Source organism: Solanum stenotomum, chromosome 12 (assembly GCF_019186545.1).
Source record: "Solanum stenotomum isolate F172 chromosome 12, ASM1918654v1, whole genome shotgun sequence".
NCBI classification, from domain to species: Eukaryota; Viridiplantae; Streptophyta; class Magnoliopsida; order Solanales; family Solanaceae; genus Solanum; species Solanum stenotomum.
In genome coordinates, this window is record NC_064293.1 from 31,277,521 (window position 1) to 31,291,871 (window position 14,351).

A 14,351-nucleotide genomic window follows, 5' to 3' on the forward strand; every position below is an offset into this window, starting at 1 on the left:
TCATACCCCTACATATGATGGGAATAGATTATTTGTAATCATAGTCGATGATTGTACTAGAATGATGTGGTTGTTTCTAATAAAGCTGAAGAGTGATGTTTGTTTTGTGTTGAAAAATTTCTTCACTTTAGTCAAGACTCAGTTTAATGCCTTGGGTAAAATCATTAGAACCGACAATGGTTCTGAATTTGTTAATACTGAGTGTCATAACTTATATAATAGCTTAGGCATTCTCCATTAGAGAACATGTATTCATACACCACAACAAAATGGTATTATGGAAAGAAAACATTGCCATATCCTTAAGGTTGCTAGGGCCATCAAGTTTCAAGGGCATATTCCCACCAGGTTCTGGGGTTATTGCATCCTTAATGCTTCTTATATCATCAACAGACTACCCACACCTGTTCTACATGGCAAGTCTCCTCATGAAATGTTTCACTAAAGGAAACCTTCTCTTCATCATATGAAAATTTTAGGTTGCCTTTGTTTTGCCAAGAATATACACATTCAAAACAAATTCCAACTTAGGAGTGTTGACACTCAATTTTAACCGACCTTTAGCAATTTTAGAAATGTTATTCGATTAAATACGTATTTTTTAAAAATATGTCGAGTTTAAAATTTAATCAATTTTGTCTTAAAATTACGCATTTTAGTATGCATGATTTCAAAAATTATTGTAATTATTTTTTTTATCGATAGTTAAACTCGAAATAGTTACTTTACTTAAATATATTGAAATCTTAGATGTGTTTAATTATATGAAAATATTTTAAAATGTGTAGTGTGTTATTAATTGAATAGCATTTCCCTAATTTTTCTCAAAATTATTTAATTTCTAGCCTATTCTATTCTAATTCATTTCAATTCTAGTCGCTTCAATTAAAATCCTCATTTTCAATTATAGCCTTTGTTGGTTTCAATTTTAGCCTATTCTTATTTCAGATTCAGATTCCAAGCAATCTAATCTCATCTGTCCATCCTTTAAGTTAAATCATAGCCATTCATCTAAACTAATTTGATGGTCCAGATTGAGTCTACCAACTCTTTCCCTTTTAATCTACCAAAGACTAAACCCTAAATGATCTTTCTATTATCTTCCTCTCCCCTCTCTACCGCTCCAACTTCTCCTTCCCCTTTGTTCTCTCCATTTTTTCCAGCGAGACAACCACCGACGAGGCCGGCAACTGCTGGACTCCATCGTTTCTCCATCCGCCTCCTCCCTTTTCCTCCTCTCCGCTTCGTTTTTTTTCTCTCTTAGGCGCTCGCTGCCCCTGCTCCCTTTTTCGATGACAGCAGCTCGACGAGGCAGGCAACAGTCTCTTCTCCGTCCAGCGAGCCGCCAGCAACACTAGCAGCAGCTCTAGCGAGGACAAGAGAACAACAACACCAACAGTCAGGCGAGGACACCGGCGAGCAGTAGCTCCAGTAGTCACCGGCGCCGCTCCCTTCTTTCTCCAGCCAGCCGGCGAGAACAGCAACACCAGCGGCCGGTGAGAAGCACAGCTGCAACCCACGACAACAACAGCTCCGGCCAATGATGACAAACAGCGAGCCAGTGAGATTTGCATCCCTGCTCCTCTCTTTCGACAAAACTTGAGAATTTCAACAACAACAAGCGTCATTTTGACAAAGCTTTAAGGTTACCACTTCATTTTTAAAGTTGACAGATCTGTTCATATCTGTCCAGGTATGATTTTCTAAACATTTTGTTATGCATTTTTTTTATGTTCTTGTTCTTACTCTCTCATCGAATTCCTTATTGAGATGTGAAGTTTGCCATTGTTCTGGGTAAATTCGTATATGAATTATGCTTAAATTTGTCCCAATAGTTCGAGTGTTAATATTGTTCCTTTTCGGTTGAATATGATCTGTTTCTTATATGAAATAATATTAACTAAGGAGTTATTTAATTTTAGTCGATAAATGATGCCTTGATTTCTTCCGATTATGCTAATTTATTAATGAATTATTCAGAATGCTCAATAGCTCTTTGCTGTCTAAACCTTGATTTGTGGATTGCTCTAAGATTCGACTTTAAGTTGACTTGATTATTGGTTGTATCTTTCTTCCTCCCCATATAATTGATTCATCAAATTGATGCTAGTGCTATATTTATTTCTTGATAAAATGTGCAGGGATGATAACATGTAATATTAATTTGAACCGTGATATTAGCCTTCCTAAAATAATATTATTCACTTTTGATTTGTGATATGCAATATTGACTGGCGGTGTTAATTGATTTTTGTACCTTATTTTATGGGTAAGTTGATTGTTACTTGACTTTATATGGTAAAAAGATAATAAATAAGCAAAAAATATTGAATGAGTAAAAGAATCATTTTGCTGATTTTGCTCTTAGTTTAAGAAAATAAAATCTATTTTCCTTCCAATTTTATGTTGGTAATTTGCTGGTTATTTCCGATTGATACTTCCTTACCTTATTTAAGTTGTGCAAATTGTTACTTGTCTTATTTTTGGTAAAACTTCATTCGAATTGGACTGATTTTGCCCTCTTTTATTTTAGGAAAAAAAAATATTTTAATGGACCTTAAAATTATTCCTTTCCCTTATTATTATGCCTTCTCACTTAGTATATAAACAAGGCATCCTCTTATTATTTTGGCACGACAACACTTGCATATTCTTGCACTTAGTAAAATTTTCTCTACTCTAAAAGAAAAGAAATAATACAAAAGCTTTGTGAACTGTAAGAGGTTCACTCACTCATGTTTGCATATTCCACAATAGCATAAAACACTCTCCACTCTAAAAAGTTTTCTGAATTCGGTGAACAATTTAAGTGCTTCTTTACTTGGTATTGTTGTGTTCGGGTCTAGCATCGGATTGAGTTTGTGCATTGTTGATAATTATACTCTGCATAATCGGTTAGCTCCCCTTTATTAATTTAAATTTTGTCTTGCATCATTGATTACGAATGTTGTTGTGTGTTCGAAAAAAAAAAACATTCGGGTTAGTTCCTTATCCCTGTCAATGTGTGATCTTATTTGTTCTATGACTCATTTGAAATTCGTGTGTTTGTTGTGAATATTTTTTATGCTTCTATATAGTTATTATTATGCTATGATCTTGTGTTTGGTATTATTATGTTTAACAAGTTTTGAACTCAAGTTCAAGACATGAAGAGTCGCCTAGGGTGGAATATCGGATAGAGCTTATTTCTGTTTAGTAGTTTATTTTGGATTGTATTATGTCGTTACTATTTGCTTTCGTTCGGTTTGTAATATTTTGTATAACTCTCTAAACTCTATATATGATATAACTTGGGGAATCGCCTAGGGGGAGGGGATTTACGTGCTACTTGTTTATTTTATCGTAACTTATCCGTGTTAGAAAGCATGCCTATAGGTTCGTGATTGTGTGGTAGTTCTTATTTAGCAACATCACTTTAGAGCTCATTAAAACAAAATAAAGTTATTATTGCCATTAATCACCTATCTAATCTTGTTTGACTATTTTAAAATTAATCATGTGCTTAACTAGTTTAACTGTCTATTGTGTTTGTTTATTCGATCGGTGATCATCTTTTAACTATACCAAATAAAATATGGTATATGTCTATTATCGTGTTTTGTAATAAATCACCAACTCTCCTTTCTCTAAAATATATGGAAAGTGAATTTAAATAAGTGCTTAATTACTAATGTGTTCCATCTTAGAAATTTGCTTTAAATACCATGCCTATAGGGATTAGTTAATTTGATATATTATCTGGGTGTAGAAATTATGCATATAGGTTTTAAGTGACTTTTCAATTTTTACTTAGAAATCATGCCTATAAGATCTAACTAATGACATCAATGGTAATGAATAAAACAGCTTGCTAAAGTCGTAATCTAATAATTTTCATCATGTTAATCAATCTATTATAAATCTGCTATGTATATTTTCTAATCATATTTAAATAATTTTGCAATGCATTTATTTTCGGATAATTAAAATAAGCTAGTAAAATGTCCAATTGATAACTTTCTGCATGTTTACTTAAAACCTGCCACTTTAAATACTTGTTGCTTCTATTAAATCTGCTTCAAAATAACTAATTTTCTGTGCCGTAATTAATTGTTTTGCTACTTAGAATCAGCTACTGATTAATTCCTACATCTAATAAACTAATAGCCACTTAGAACAAACATTTCAGCATTAATAATTTGCTATTGCTTTCAAATATTTTTGTCCATTTGCACTATTATAAAGTGCCCATTTTAAATTAACTACTAATTAAATCAGTCTAATAGTCTTTATCTGACTTGTAATATTTTCGCGCATTTAAAATTAATCTATATGTTATATTGAGTGTTTGTTTGTCTATGCACACACTTAAACATGAGACCTTTCACTTTATGTGTGTTTGCTAGCATGCTAAATAAAAAACCTAAAGGCCAATATGAGATTTACGGGCTAAGTGTTGTCCTATTTGTTTGACTTGGTGTTTAGGTGGGACTATTAGGAACCATATATTTTATCTTTGTCTAAATTCATCCTAATAGCAGTCCAATGCCTCTTGGACCTTAAGTGGGGACGATAGGCATCTTCTAGAGACGAAAAACATATGGTGGTAGGGTAGGGGTAGTTTAGGCCCTACGGAGATGATGACATCGACTCGATCTTAATGACAAACCTTGGTTTTGTCTGTCCCTACGAGGAGCCGATCGAAATAAAGAAAGTCGAGTGCTGATCCGTAAAATCCTTCAGAGTTTCCCTTTCCTTTTGTCCCTTTATTTCTTTATAATTATAATTATTTGGGGTAGCTTGAATAAAATAAAAATTGTTTATTCTATTTGATTGTGCAATTTCTGTCTCCTCGCTCTTCTCTTTATTAATTGTTTAAATATTTATTTCTTGTTTATTATATCACTTAGTTTTGCATGCTTAATTAATTAAATAATTAAATGAGTTGATCTTAATTGTTAATATTAGTTATCATCTAGCAAACATGTTTAATTAAATAATAATAAATGAAGTTACCTTAAATGATACTTGTAAACCCCACATAAATTGCATGAGATAAGGCCGAGACCCACATTTGTGGACCTCGAGGGATGCCTAACACCTTCCCCTCGAGGTAACTTGAACCATTACCCTGATCTCTGGTTCGTTGATCTTAGTTAGATTTAGTTAGGTTAGATAGGTGCCTTAACGCGCCTTAATTTGTTAGGTGGCGACTCTTCATCAATTCCAAGCCCAAAAGAGTTGTTAGGTCGTGTACCAAAACCCGTTTTGCGAAAAACGGGGTGCGACAAGGAGTGTTGTTGCTATTCACATTGGCTACAGTGATCAAATAAAGGGCAATTTGTTATACAATTGCAAGGACATAAATTTCTTCCTTAGCAAAGATGTACTGTTTAGAGAATCCATATTTCCATTTGTTGTATCACTTTCTACTGCCTGGCATCTATTTCCTCATATTGCTACACTTCCTGATCCTACACCTCTCATTAGTGGTCCTGATAATGTTGACACAGTTGTCTTGCCTACAGAGGAACCTACTTCATTCTCAGAAAGTTCTACCCTGAGAAAATCCCAGAAAAGCAGCAAAGCTCTCTTATGGTTGACTGACTATGTTGCCTCTGCACATTTCAATCATGTTAAGCCTTTGTATTATATTGACAAGTATATTGGTTGTGAGGATTTGTCTCCCTCCTATCAGGCCTTCCTATCTTTCTTTGGTTCTGAAGTTGAGCCTGCTACATTTCAAGAAGCTTGTAAAGACCCAAGGTGGGTTGAGGCAATGCAGGCTGAGATCTCAGCTTTAGAATCTCACCAGACTTGGCAGGTGGTTCCCTTGCCTCCACATAAGAAAGCCATTGGTTGTAAGTGGATCTTTAAAGTCAAGTATCATGCCTCTGGGCAAATTGATAGATTCAAAGCATAACTGGTCGCAAAAGGTTTTAATCAGAGAGAGAGGCTGGATTACCAAGAAACTTTTTCCCCTGTTGTTAAGATGGTAACTGTCCAAAGTGTATTAGCACTAGCAGCTAAGGAACATTGGCACATCACCAGATAGATGTGTCTAATGCCTTCTTCGAGGATGATTTGTTTGATGAGGTCTATATGAATCTTTCCCTTGGCTTTCAACCTCCAAAGGGATTTACTGTGCATGAGGAGAAACCTGTATGCAAGCTCACTAAATCCCTTTTATGGGTTGAAACAGGCCCCAAGGCAATGGAATGTGAAGCTTACAGAAGCTCTTATCAGAATGGGATTTGTGCAAAGTCATCTTGATTACTCTTTATTCATCAAGAAGATAAACATATCTCTAGTGATACTGTTAGTATATGTTGATGATTACATGAAATGATCTCAATCTCATTCAACTGACCAAAAGAGTTCTACAAGATGAAAGATCTAGGTGATCTCGGGTATTTTCTTGGGATTGAGTTTGCTAGATCCCAATAAGGAATTGTGATTCATCAAAGGAAATACACTCTAGAAATTATCTCAGAAGCTGGACTGGGTGCTGCTAAACCAACTACTACTCATCTGGATCCATATGTGCAACGAACTACCCGAGAGTATGATGAATTAAATGAAACAAGCAAGGATGACAAGTTACTTACTGATCCAACATTGTATAAGAGGTTGATTGGGAAACTATTGTATCAAACTGTCACTAGACCAGACATATTTTTTGCCACACAGACTTTAAGCCAGTTTCTGCATCAACCTAAACAATCACATCTAAATGATGCTCTCAAGGTGGTGAGATACATTAAGAGTCAGGAAGGGCTAGGTGTCCTACTGTCCAGTAAAAATAGTAAACAATTGCAAGTCTATTGTGACTCAAACTGGGGAGCTTGCCTACACACAAGAAGATCAGTTACAGGTTTTATGGTCAAACTGGAAGGCTCATTGATATCTTGGAAATCTAAGAAGCAAGGAACTATTTCTAGAAGTTTAGTTGAGCCTGAATACAAGAGTATGGCAAGTGCAGTAGCTGAAGTAGTGTGGCTGGTGAAACTATTCAAAGAACTTGGAGCAGAAGTACTCACACCAGTTACCATCTATAGTGACAGTAAATCTGCTATTCAAACAGCCTCCAACCCAGTTCTACATGAAAGAACAAAACATATTGAGTTGGATTGTCATTTCATAAGGGAGAAAATTCAACGTGAATTCATTCAGACTGAGTATTTGAATACTAAAGAACAAGAGGCTGATATGATGACTAAGGGTCTTGGAAAATCACAACATGAGTATTTACTATCCAAGTTTGGAGTACTGAACTTGTTCATACCTTCAAACTTGAGGGGGAGTATTGAAGAAGACATTACATAGGAAGTTTGGGTCATTATGTAATTACTAGAAGTTAGAGGACTAGTGATCAAGAAGTTAGTTAGGGTAGTTACAATTTATTCTTTTCCTTCTGTTGTATATATACATGCACAAAATCTCTTAGTGTGCAAGAATACAATTCATAATTTGTTAATTCTCTAAGTTCTCTCTGCTTCTAGAACATTTCAAACTAATAAGAAGTGTTCATCAAGCTATTGTCTTCAAGATAGCTGACAACTATATTTAATTATATAATTTTTGTTGATGAGGTATGTGTTATGTGGTAAAATACAATATGTATTTTGCTGTAAAATACAGTTTTACAAATAAATCAAGTAGCATAATTTTTTTGTGGTGGATACGTAGTTTTTTCTTTTATTTTGATTAAAATTATTTACCTTTATACTTAGATAAGCAAAAAATAAACATGATATTGACATTTAATGGACATTAGCCTACTGGGGATATACATTAGGACCCGTGAATCAAATACTCCGAAAATTTTTGTTTTTATTATAAAGTTCATTTCATATTTATTTATAGGCAAAAAAGTCTGAAAAATACTCCAACTTTGGCCGAAATTGTTGTTATGATACCAAACTTTATGGAGGACCTTTTACGCCCTGCACTATTTAATAGTGTATTTTAAAGATATATATATGTGCTCATGTGGACACATTACTATTTATAATGATGCAATATTTATGATATACACGTGGGCACATATATACCTTTAAAATATACTATCAAATAGTGCAGGGGGTAAAAGTCATTTCCAAAGTTCGATATTGTTACAGCAATTTCGGTCAAAGTTCGGATATATTCAGACCTTTTTCTCTTATTTATAACTAGATGGAGGAGACCCGTGGCAAGCACGGGCCCAATAGTCAAATTAATATTGAAGCAACTATGGAGTTATTATGCTTGTAAAAATATTAATATTAATGAATCAAGGGTGACAACTTCTGCAGAATATGGTTAATATCATATACTATTAAAAATATTCAGTATATATACAACATACACCATACGACTTGAATGATCTGCAAATACTAATTAATGTAATACACCCAAAAAATATAGCAGATATTTCAATTTTGACATATAAGATTACTATGTCATTGTTTATCATATGCAAAGGACGTCGGAATTCGCTTCTTAGTAGATAATCTTCTGCTTTCAAAAAACCATAGCATAGGGAGTTGTTGGGGGTTCCTGAGAAAATTGTGTAATGTTAGTAAATTCACAAAGTTGAGGTGGTTGATAATGGAAGTGAAACTGTTTGAAAAGTGACATTTGACACCAAAATATGGGATAAAACATTACCGGAAAACTAAATAATGAAGGCATCCCAAAAAGTTAAATAACTGATTCATTTCATTCTCCCTACTGAGCGAACTTGTATCAACTAAGAATCCAAAAACTTCATTAAGCAAAAGTCACAAATCAAGTAAGGGAGTTCCTGCAATTAGACAGTTTAAAGTCTGTCAGAAACTAAAAATATAACAACACATAGCAAAACAATTAAAATCTTAGAATTCCTCAAAATGGAAGAAAAAATTCAAAACTTTATCCTCCAAACTGGCACCTTTTTAGCACAGAAACTGGAAATGAGCAAATGGTAACTTCAGAAAGAGCAAAATATGGTAATTTAACAGCCCAACGACCCCAAAAATAAAGGAGGTAAACTTTAGAGAGACTGAAATTTTCTTTAAATTTACTCAAGCATTTACTCTTCCAACTTCATCATCATTGATGAAAACAAATTCATTTCTATTAATCAGGGTATAGAGATATGATCAAATAAATCTTGATATGATGTTATATTTCAGAGAATTCATTTACAAAGCGATCAAATAAGTCTTGATACATCGATAGGTGGAGGAGGGGGAAAAAGAGCTAATCACCCACAATGAGCAGAACTTTTAAGGTAAATTTATATGCCCATTTGGTATCAAATAGTAAGAAAGTCATGAAATCGACAAAAGTGATAGATTCTCCATTAATGATCAGAATGTTCAGATGATCATCTTTGTAATTAGTATAATAGAGGTCTATCATTCTTGGAACCAAGTTAGGTGTTTGAGAGTATAGATGCTCCATAACACTCTGTTTGGATCATTGTTATCAATTATTTCATAATGTATTGTATTGTATTGTATGGTATAAATACAATGTTTGGCTAGACTGTATTGTTCGTTGTTGTTTAATAATATTTTTATTGTTTGGTTTGACTGTATCATATTGTATTGTAATTTATAAATTTACTAAAATATCCTTAATTATTCTAGGGTAGGAGGTTTGACTAAAATTAAATAATATAAGGTAAAAGGTAAAATAATATTATAAAATATTATGCAAAGATGTAATTGGAAAAAGAAATTAAGTAACAATGGAAACACACCAAATTGGTTGTTCCATAAAATGAGGGTTTTCATTATTACGTAACAACAAAATTTAACAATATAATACAATACATTTTAAGTAACAATCAAAACAAACATTGTAGGTATAGTAACGATACAATACAGTGGGTAACAATGATCCAAACAGAGTGTAAGTGTATTGAATTGTTGGTATGGTAATAGTTCACAATTCATTTCCATAAAAAGAAAAGACATTTGAATGCTTTATAACTTTACAAACACACACAGATTGTTAGAACTAAAATAATCTAATCCAGATTCTTGATTCTCCATACTTTATTCCTATAAGGAATTTAATTACATCACTAACCCAACTCAGAATCATCAAAATCCAACACAATTTAAAAAAAAATTGAAATCCTAGATGAATCATAGCTTTGAAGGGAAATATATGTATTGACAAAGTAAACTAATAGGGTTGTAAATGCTTTCAATAGTATCAAATATTTGGATTATATTTATGTATGTCTTTTGGTTGGAAGTTGTGTTGTTTTATGGTGATTGTCATAGGAATTGTTGATGTTTATATAATGTATTTTTTGTAGTTTGAATAGCTTACAAGAAAGTTTATTCCAAAAATAAATGTGAAAGTCAGATGTAGACCGACCTTTTACACATTTTTTGTTGGTGTGGGTGGTTCAAATTTCGGTCTCCCACTTGAAGAATCAGCTGCTGCAGTTGTTGTCATCACCTCCACCTCACTTATTCCCAAATGCCTAATCTTTTTGGAATTCCTGTCAATAGTGCTGGGAGGAAGAGTTTGTTCATTTTCCACGTAGGAAAGAATGGACAAAGTTGTATGTGTGTTTTTTGGGGTGCCCCAAGATGACTTTCTTAGCTGAATTTGAAATAGTTTGTTTGAAAAAATCTCATGGACATGATTAACAGACAATGATTGCCTCTGTAAATATAAAGAGTCACGAGAAACTCTTTAGAAATAAGCATATATGCTAAACTGTTTCTGATCAAGATATATGGTGTTGCGACAATAGACGTGTAGAAGTAACCATCGAAAACGAGAGATCACCTTAGCGCAAGTTATGCCAAATATGTCTTCCGTCGTCATGGATAGTAATTTTCGTCCCAATTCAGCAGAGATAGATGTTGTGGCTGTAGCAGTACCATCAATAAGATCAATTTGAAAGATACACTTGAAATCATGGCAAGTTTAATATGTATAATATATGTTATATTTTGTACAAACTATAATTTACAAGTCAAAAGTATAGTAACAAGGCACTAATACTGTTTTCCGATTGCATTTTGGGGATTCAAAATCCTTTCTATCCTTTGTGAGATTCTTGTGTTTTCAGCGTGAGCATTCAAGCATACAAAACACTTGCAATTCATTTGATATTGTCATTTCTGCCTCAACATAGAAGAGTCCCATCGGTCGGATAATATCACATACATAATAAGTGTTAAATTACTCATGAATAAATATAATTTATTTTTTTATTCAGCCAAAGCTAGACAACCAGAAGATTAATAAGCATACTCTCAAATGATCAGCTTGAAGTATGACTTACAGAAGCTGGTGATGAAATTTATGTAATAGAGATAACTTGTCGGCCGGCATGAGTCACTACCATAGAAGGGGTAGATGAGCTTGTTGAGGTTTTTTCTGACACACGACATACCAACATTGTTTTGTTTCCTTTTGCCCTATGGTTACACCTAATAATATGTTTAGTAGGTTCTTTAAATCAAAATTAAAGCTAGAGAATAATGATGAAATGTGAGTTCCAATTGATGAGTTCTACTGCCTGTAGGTAAGTAGGATCCACACGTATTGTCGAATTGAACCTAGTCTGCAGTGACAACCCTATATAACACATAGCTTGTATAACGTTTTGTTATTTTCTAAAATTATGTTGGTAAAAAGTTCAGTGTGTCTGTACCTTGATAAGTAGATATTCATATACGTACTCCTTCCAAGGATTTCAATAAGATCTGCATCTGTTTTCATTTTAGCTTCAATTTCATTTCCTTCTATTTCTCCAAAATCCTCCCATAGAGTGAGGAGAAACTGATTTTTCTTTCGAGCGTGAGGAGAGAAGATTAAGTACCATGATAACGTCCAGATGATAACTGTTGATCCGATCAAACAAACAAAAAAGTGTTTACTTATTCAAAATCTTTTCATAAAATGAGAAAATATAAGGTGAAATGTTATACTTACTGATTGTCACAAATGGTAATTTCTCGACACTTATGATGGCTCCGACCTGCATTTTTTTTAGGACCATAACGAAGAACGATTGCTAGTATATCTGCTTATATAATACATAATGAAATGTTATAAGTGTGTGTATTAGTAAACAAATATATTTTAGCATGATAATAGCTATTAGGATTAATATATCAATTTCAGCAGTATAATCAACGATCATAAGAGGAATGCAGTCAAAGGTTGTGATATTCAGCTTGGTTGGTGGTGAAAGTGGTTTCTCAAGTTCATTAGATGGTTTGACATGTTCAATTACTATTTCTTTGTCAAGAACCCAGTAAAATTTATGTATTGGCTTGTCGTATGAAGTTCGCGAGATTTTAATTCTTGTGGTAGAAATGAGATAGGTATCCATGAATGTAAGCTTATCTGCATACTGTTCAATTTCATCGGCATACATAACTGCCTTAACGTAGCATTTTTGAAAGTAGGAGTTATAGAAAGCTGGGATTATACTACTCAACAATGCAAATAAAGTCTAACTCTAAGCACTTATAAACAGGAAAATCAAGGAAAAATGTTCAGCAGAGGTAAAAAGAAAAAGAAGAATATTCATGAGATAAACTATAATGAGCTCACCTCTTCATTTTCCAAAATCAAATTTTGGAATCTACATTTCTTGTCATGGCTTTCTCACGGGCGTCCGATTTCCACAATTTGAACTTTGCAAATTCAATCTCGTGTGTCTAATGTTATTCGATCGATGTTCAATCTTAGTACCATATCTATACGGAATATATTTAACCAAATAATAGTAACTGCAGGATAACATCACTATTGAGTCAAAGTTCTTTCTTTTTTGTGGTTGCATGAACAGGGGAGATTAAATTAGGAACATGCAAGGACATAATTACCCTCCACATACTCAAAATCAGAAAATGTAAAGAAAACACAATATGAATACTTCGAATCAAATTAGGAGCATGCAAGAATATAATTATCCCTAACATACTGAAACATTAAAAAATATAATAAATACCCCCAAATCTATCTGCTAAGTAATAAAATTGGAATGTAAAGTGAAAATAACAACTCTAATTTTGTTCCATTTTGATTTTCTCCTTTGGTGACAATTAAAATCTGCAAGAAAAATGGAAAATAGGAAGAGGAAAAACAGGAAAAGGGGAAAAAATACCAGAGATAGGGAGCAAAAGTTTTTTTTTGAATGGAAGCATAATAAATTTATGCTCTACGAGTAATAAATATATATAATAAAAAGAAGGCACGTCATAGTATAAGTACATGTGTCTTCTTCAAACTTGATGGGGGGTTTTGATAGTCAATGAAATTGTGCCAAAAAAGAGAAAAAACTATTACATTTCATAGTAAAATTGGAACCGACTTTGATCTAATTATTTAGTGAAGTGTCTTCTGAAAATTTGATGGGTTTTGATAGCAAATGAAATTGTGCTAAAAAAGAGAAAAAATTATTATATTTGACAGTACAATTTGAACAGCCTTTGGTCCAATTCTTTTTTGAACTCCATAATTACATAACTTATGATTTTCAGATGTTATTCACAAAACAATTTGAACAACCTTTGATCCAAGTTTTTTTTTTGAACTCCATAATTACATAACTTATGATTTTCAGATGTTATTCACAGTACAATTTGAACAACTTTTGGTCCAAGTGCTTGTTTATCCTTTAGAAGTCCCCTAAAATTAATGGTAAAATTACATAGTTACCCTTGTTAGTCATTTAAAAGTGCCATTTCTAAATAATAGTAATTTATAATTTTGGAGGCAAAGAGTTAGTATCTTATTATCAGAGGCGAATCTAGGATTTTTCGAACATGGGTGCACCAAGTAAAATGTATTAAAGTGAGAATTGATCCTTAATCCTCAAGGTCAAAAGCTCAACATTTAACCATGTAGACCATTTAGACTTCTTGTAGTACGAGTGCAAGAATATAATATTATACAAAATCTTAAAAAATATACATATAAAATATCTACTTTTACGAAGAGACCACGGGTGCGGGTGACCTATTTTTAGGCTGTAAATTCGCCACTGCTTATTATATAACTAGATATAGGACCCCGTGCCAGCACGGGGCCCAATATATATTATTTTTTTATTTTAATTTATGTCATATTATGGAATTTCAGAAGTTATTAAAATTTTTATATGATTTTAAAAATATTTTAAATTGTTAGCTATTGTGATTTGTAGTATTTTTTTTAACATAATTTTGAAAATAATATTTATTACTCTGTTTGTTCTAATTTATGTGGAACACGCAGAATTTCAAATATTAACCATTTTTTATATGTCTCTTTAATATATTAAGTTGTTAATTATTGTATTTTATAGTACATTTTGAACGTAATTTTTTAATAATATATGTTATTTGCCATGTCCCAATTTATGTGGCATTAATTGATAGATT

The 14,351-nt window shown here is 32.8% G+C and overlaps 1 protein-coding gene and 1 pseudogene across 1 annotated transcript in view; one reads left to right on the forward strand and one right to left on the reverse strand.

The window, feature by feature from the left end:
- LOC125848021 (pectate lyase-like) overlaps positions 1-14,351 on the forward strand; it is a 159,425-nt gene that overhangs the window by 56,915 nt on the left and 88,159 nt on the right. The gene's annotated exons all lie outside the window — the stretch shown is intronic.
- LOC125847320 (uncharacterized) lies at positions 11,237-12,358 on the reverse strand (annotated as a pseudogene).